Genomic DNA, 6,054 nt, shown 5'->3' on the forward strand with positions numbered 1-6,054 from the left:
CGTATGTACAAGACGGAAGAATCTGTTAGGAATTTGTCCGATCCGATTTTAAAATTATAGCAGAACTTGGTGCATTTTTGTCTCAGCTCTTTTCTTCGTGCCAAAATTCTTGGAAGGATTAACTGTTTTTTATTTCTAGTTTTTCAGCACAAAATCTCGATCCGCGTATCACTACAATAGTCAAGAAAAAAAATCTATTTATTTTTCAGCGTAGCAGACATGGCCGAGATTAAGAAAAAAATCAGTTTTGGTTGCATTGTAAAACTAACAGCTTGATAAACACTTGAACACTGTGGCATGTTATACATGGCTTCCACTATTTCTGTATAAATTCGTGAACACATATTAAAGTATAGTCTTTAAATCCTGCATCACAGATCTTCTTGAAGAGTCGAATATCTCCAGTCACTACAGTCTAACGACAAATGTCATTTTACAAAGCTGTGATCTTCATTATGCAAAAGATATTGGACGTAATTTAGGTATCAAAAATCTACACAGTCACCGAAGCTAATATCCGATTTTAAAAGAATGCTATATTATTGCGAACAATGTAAAACCCACAAAACGGAAACATACGTATACAGCAATCGTCCGTTCCATGTCATGTTTTGTGGTATACCTTAGGAGAACGTGTCTTATGAAACAAATTGAGGCACAGTTAGGGGTTTCCTGTGCAGTTTTTAAATTCATAGAATTTCAAAGTTAAATTAAATCACGTTCAAAGTGGCTTGCACTTTTATCACGAATTACAATGTAACAACCAGTACGTTACTCTAGATTTCTTCGATTCAATAAATCATACATCATATATGTAGGGCCGGGTCCAGACACTTTGAAAAGGAGGTGCGCCTGCCGACGTTGCTCAGAAAAATGGTTGTTAGGACATTATTTCCCATATTAGCTCACCTGGCCATAGGCCATGTAAGCTATTGCCATCACTTGGCGTTCGTCGTCGTCGTCTTCGGTCTGAAACTCCTGAATGGATCATTTGTATGGAAGCTATAATGATTGTTCCTTATGCCATGGCGGTCGAGTACGCACAAAGCTCTTGGCTGGTATGTTTTAACCACAGAAGCTAAGTTGCTCACAATTCCAGGCAGGTTCAAAATAAAGAGAATTGTCACTAATCTACAATTTATTACGATTATACAGAAAATACATGTTACAGGATAAAAAGTTATTTTGACATCAGGAAATTACGAAAACTCACATATCGTGCGCTCAATCAAGTTATCAGATTCCTTAATACGCTTAATACGGATTGGATTCACATGGCACAGGGGAACAACACAACAGACATCAAAAAGCGAGGAATTCTCCATATAGCAATAATTTTCTGTTCAGGCAAGTTATACTTTCGTCAACCATATACAATCTATAACCTCGGACCACTGCCCGGAACCTCGGACCATAGTCCGGAACACGATAACTTCCTGTTAAGGCAAGTTATACTAACGTCAATAATTTACAATAACCTCTCAACAGTAACGACGTAACTTTCAGTTACGGCAAGTTCCAACTCTCAAAAACAATATTCCTCTGGCATCACTTGTCTCCAAAAACACATCCCTTAACCACATAAAATAAATATATAAACGTATATCCCTGAACATCAAGTTCGATCAGCCAAATATGCCAAGTCTCAATCCTTAAAGTTTATTTGACTGGCTATCCCATTCTATTCCACTACTTAATTTCAACCTTCAATTTCCCCCAAAAAACTGAAATTTAAAGTCCTTATATACTGTTTAACACCAACTATGCACCAACTATTTTTATTATCATATCTTACATAAATGACCTAAATTAAGCACCAATTCAACACCAACTTAGCACCAGTTTCCGATAAATCAAAATCTTTGACAACTACTTAAAACAACATCCTAAATGGGTAACATGATACTGTACTTCATCACCTTTCCTATAGAAAACCACTTAAAATCATAATAAAGATAAACTTCTGGATATAAGATTAACGGAAATCAAAATATGCTTATCTAGACATGCAACTAATTATCATGAAAATATACACATCTACACTTAGATTATCCTGCAAAAAAATGACTGTTTGGATTTTTCATTGATGAAAAAACATGGCCACTGTTACTAAAAACAGAATATGTGAGTCTAAATACAGTTTTTTTCTGCAAATAACTCAAAAACCGTTGAATAAAAAAACCGTAATATTGTTCACCATCAGAAGAAGGACCTTTACGAAATTTCTAAAATGATTTGTTGTCTGCTGTAGGAGTTAGTGCCCCTGAAAAATATTTGCCCTTTTTGCTATTTTTTCCTCAATTATCGAATAATGCGGCCATTTCCCCGCTAATTTTTATACTTGCTTTGATTTCAACGATAATTGGTTTATATAATAAATATGGTCTCCTGATATGAATGGTGATGATACAAAATTATAGATAGCAATTGGTTTAACTTCATATTATGTTCTTTTTCAGTAAATGTATTTGGCTAACGCCCCCTCATGTTTTTAACATTTTACAGTGTCTTAGGTATTCTTTTTAACTTACAGAATTCATCAGTATATGCTCTTTTTCAGCAATGTTTTGTCAAACATGGCAACAAAGCATGACACCTTTACTTACTTAGTTAATAGGGCATGGTTTGCAAGGTTGAGCGATCGGCTCTTTTAGAGCCTCTTTTTTTTTGTAAATTTTACAAATGAAAATGACAATTTTTTAAGTGTCATTCTCTGTACGAATCGGTATATTGGTGAAACATGATATGAAAAAACCTCACCATTTTGAAAGTGGTACTTCTTGAAGTTTTTACAAAATTCGGATGTCCTTACTTAAGCTGCATGCGTCCTTTCAGCTTAATTCAGAATGTAGTGGGAAAAGTTTTGTACTTTTCCAAAGACGGATACACGTAGGATATCAGGGGAGTTTAGATTGGATCTCTTGTACCATCATTCGACCAACCATTGTTCAAATATGCCAGCACAGATTTGTGTATCTAAATTTGCAGAGGCGGATCCAGAGAATAAGCTAGGGGACACCAAGGGACCCCAAGAAATCCTTGATAAACACATTTTAATGTACGCATTTAAACACAAAAATAAGCTATTTTCATTTTTGCTAATTGATAAGGTCGCCCGGGCCCCCCAGCGCATCATCCCCACTCCCTTGGATCCGTCCATCATTAGTATTTTGCAAAAAGGAGATCAATGTTATAAGCAAAATGAAAAAAAAAAAAAATAAAAGCTGCATTAAAACAGGAAGAGTGTATGTTGATCACCATCCCAGTACTAAACAGGGTAATACTATATCCTTGTTCTAGCGCGTATAGCTCAGTGCTACACAGGGAAATACTATCTCCTTGTTCTAGCGCGTATATCTCAGTGCTACACCGGGCAATACTGTTTCCTCTGTCTAGCGCGTATATCTCAGTGCTACACAGGGCAATACTGTCTCCTCGTTCTAGCGCATATATATCAGTGCTACACAGGTTAATTCTGTCTTTTCGGTCTATCGCGTATATCTCAGCGCTACACAGGGTACTACTGTCTCCTTGTTCTAGCGCGTATTTCGGGAAAGAGATGGGGTTGAACCGGGGATTAAACACTTTATCAGTTCCTGTCTCCACGGCATTTATTACATCGAGGGAACACTGTCTTTTTCATCGCGGCTAGTTCTGCTACATCGTGGTGTATCAGTATAATATTGACATGAAATACGTTTATATTACAGTGGCGGATCTAAAGATGGAACCTTTCTTCTTTTTTTTTTTAAAAAAAAGGGACGGTTAATTTCGTGGAAAATTTTAGCGAAAATGAGAACTATCTCATTTTCAAAATTTCACGACTATGTATTGTTAAAAGAAATGAGTGCCAGATTATTGTTATGAAAGTATTGTCGCCATTCCTATATGTAACGGTAATTTGAGTTTACTACTTGTACCTTGTCAAATATATAATTTTCCTGATTTTAAGTGTCGGAAATAGACAGATGAACATTATATACATGTAAATGATGTTGAAATGATTAATGTCACTAGAGGCGATATAAATGAATCTTTGTGTACATGTACCCCGATTTCGGATGTGTACATGTGCCCGGATGTCGGAAGATGTTGCGAAATTAAACCTAGTCTGGAAGTGTTTTGTAATCAACCTGAACAGTTTGGTATCCTATATAATCTGACCAGTGTAAGAAATATGATATCATGTCTAATTAGGCCAGTGTTTGTTTTGTTGTTGATCTGAGAAGTCCGGTATCCTGTGTAATCTAGTCATTGTTTTTGTTTTTCTTTATGAATAAATCTTGATGTACATGTACTCGGATGTCGGAAGATGTTGCAAAATTAAACAAATCGACCTTTTCCATAAAAATCCATCTCTATTTGTATGCGGCATAGGCATTACATATAAGGTTTGTTATGTGTAGGCACTTGTCATATATAAAACAAGCGAAAATTCATATACTACATGGACATACATGTGTGTGTATAGTACGCAGAAGAATACGCCTAGGATATGAGATATCGGATGTCCTGTGAAATTTGAACAGAGTTTTCTAATTGACATGGAAAGTTTGTTTTTGAACTCAGGTATTCTGTGTAATCTGGCCAGAGTTTTGTTATTGACCTTTGATGTCTGGTATCCTTTGTAATCTGACCAGCGTGTTGTTATTGACCTTTGATGTCTGGTATCCTTTGTAATCTGACCAGCATTTTTGTTATTGACCTTTGAAGTCTAGTATTTTGTGTAATCTGACCAGTATTTTGTTAATTACACAAGAATCATTATATCCTGTGCATTCCGACCGGCGTGTTATTGACCTGAGAGGTCTCTTATCCCGAGCAGTGTTTTGTTTATTACCTTAGGACTTATATCCTGAGTATATAACCAGTGTTTTGTTAATTACATGAAAAGCATTATGTACGGTGTATTCTGACCAGCGTGTTATTGACCTGGAATTCTGAACAGGGTTTTTTTTTTATTTCCTGAGAAGCACTATATCTTGTGTATTCTGACCAGCGTGTTATTGACCTGAGTCGTCTGGTATCGTGTGTAATCTGATGTGTTTTGTTAATTATCTAAGAAGCATTACATTCGAAGTATTCTTTCAAGTGTGTAATTGACCTGAAACGTCTGGTATCCTATGTGATCTGACAGTGTTTTGTTATTGACCCGAGAAGTCTGGTATCCTGTATAATCTGACCAGTGTATTGTTATTGACCCGAGAAGTCTGGTATCCTGTTTAAGCTGACCGGTGTTTTGTTACTGACCCGAGAAGTCTGGTATCCTGTTTAATAAGACTGGTGTTTTGCTATTGACCTGAGAAGTCTGGTATCCTGTATAAAATTCTTATTCTAACTGGAGGGAATAGGGATACTTTATATATATCTATAAAGCTTCTACAGTAATATACCAGCTTCCCCTGCATATAGTTTTGATATTTCTCAGTTGTTAAGGCATGTCACCAGCTAGAAGGGACTATTCTGACTTTTTAAGACCCTACTGTTGTCTTAAGAGTCAGGCTTTTGGACCAAGGTTATAAGAAAATATGCCTCATTCGCTGCCAAATAAGTTATTTCCAATATCTATATCTTATTGAAAAATATTCTGTTTCTGAAAATACAGATTTACATCTAACAGATTTTCATAATGTCTACAATTTAATTTTCTGTAGTTTTTACTTGTATTCTATTATTTCATCTTGAACTTGATGCACCTTCCCTACAAAGTTCAAGACTATTTGAAACTTGTGGCTTGGTTTAGGTAGTTTAAATTGTTCAGTTCTTTTAATTTTTACTCATTTATTATTCATATCTTCAGTGCTGTTTTGATTACTGATTTTACTTATTTTAACTGGTAGCAATTTTATGCTGCCCATTTGTGTTGAAATAGAACGAAAATAATGAATCCAAATGAAAATGGGAGGTTTAGAGCTCTATGAATGTCTACATTTTTATGAAATGTCCTACCAAGTCATGACCACTGTCGTGGTCTCCAACTTTCCAGTTTTCACTATGATGTTGCCACTTGTTTTTTTTTTTTCTTTTGACAACCCTCTAGATTTTATCAGTTAA

This window comes from Perna viridis, chromosome 14 (assembly GCF_037379345.1).
Source record: "Perna viridis isolate PV_CMFRI_1.1 ecotype Kerala chromosome 14, ASM3737934v1, whole genome shotgun sequence".
Taxonomy (NCBI): domain Eukaryota; kingdom Metazoa; phylum Mollusca; class Bivalvia; order Mytilida; family Mytilidae; genus Perna; species Perna viridis.